Source organism: Sinocyclocheilus grahami, unplaced genomic scaffold (assembly GCF_001515645.1).
Source record: "Sinocyclocheilus grahami isolate Dianchi unplaced genomic scaffold, SAMN03320097.WGS_v1.1 scaffold747.1, whole genome shotgun sequence".
NCBI classification, from domain to species: Eukaryota; Metazoa; Chordata; class Actinopteri; order Cypriniformes; family Cyprinidae; genus Sinocyclocheilus; species Sinocyclocheilus grahami.
Genome location: NW_015505926.1, coordinates 326,122 through 327,222, shown reverse-complemented (window position 1 = coordinate 327,222; position 1,101 = coordinate 326,122). Strand labels below are relative to the sequence as shown.

General features: G+C 41.0%; 1 protein-coding gene across 1 annotated transcript in view; it reads left to right on the top strand.

Annotated features, from left to right (window-relative positions):
• LOC107560859 (tuftelin-interacting protein 11-like) overlaps positions 1-1,101 on the top strand; it is a 9,252-nt gene that overhangs the window by 1,772 nt on the left and 6,379 nt on the right. The window lies entirely within an intron of this gene.

The window sequence follows — 1,101 nt, the reverse complement described above, 5'->3', positions numbered from 1 at the left end:
TTTTGCAAAAAAATTAAGTCAATAACATGTTTTAGACATGTGTTAGTCTGTGCTTTGTGCTCATGTGGCTACAACTATTCAAAGTGAGCAGTACACTAGGCCTCTGCTGTCAGCTGTTAACAGCCGGCTTGAATTAAACCCACTGCTGTGTTCACATCTGATCAAGTATCGAGCTCGAATGATAACGCTTCACAAGTCCACTGTACGGAAACTGTGAGTTTGATAAAAACCCAAACACATAATATAGCATATTCAATATCATAACTACACAAAAGCCTTGTTTTACAGGCTGTCCACAGGCGCGCGTGTAAAGTGGTGCACATTTCACGTGTAACAGAGCAGCACTGTCCTCTATTAGAGCAAACACTACCCACATAATAACAAAACAACGCGGACAGCAGGAAATTCGTTTCTGATCTTTCATAATATAATGTTACCTTGACATGTGTACCTCTGTATGTTTATCAATTATTTGTTTAATAGGCGAGATCAACTTTCCAATGAGTGATTATTACTAGACGCACACAAAGCAAGCTATTTTTGTCATTACATTGAAGAGTTTTCCCAAATATCGCTCTAGTCGTTTATAAAACTATATTTCGTATGATTTGAACGTTTCGTTACATTCCTCGCACACAGCGAGCGACGGCGCGTCTCGCTCCCCCATTTTGAACAGTCCACCGGTTGTGTTCATTAAGATATTTCCTCAACAATCAAGCCAAATAAATACATATTTCCCGTTCAGCACAGAGGAACACTAAAGCATCGATACAAGTAGTAAACGAGAGGTCAACCGCGTCAAAACAGCGTTGGATGACAGCAGATGTAACACAGAAGCACTCACTTATTCAGGGCACAGGATCCAAGATGGCTGTAAGAGAGGGCTTCTGACCTCCGCGTCGCTCTGATGTCACAGCTCTGCTTCCGGCCCCAACAGGAAGTTGCTTTTGGATACGCTCTTGCTGACAGCGAGAACCCACATTTTCAGGTAAAAAATATTGTTTATGTGCATTAGCTCTGCTATTTTAGTGCAGTACTGTGTATACATTAATTAGACGTGATGGAGAATTCACAGTAGCTGTTTTAAAAGAACGAATGTAT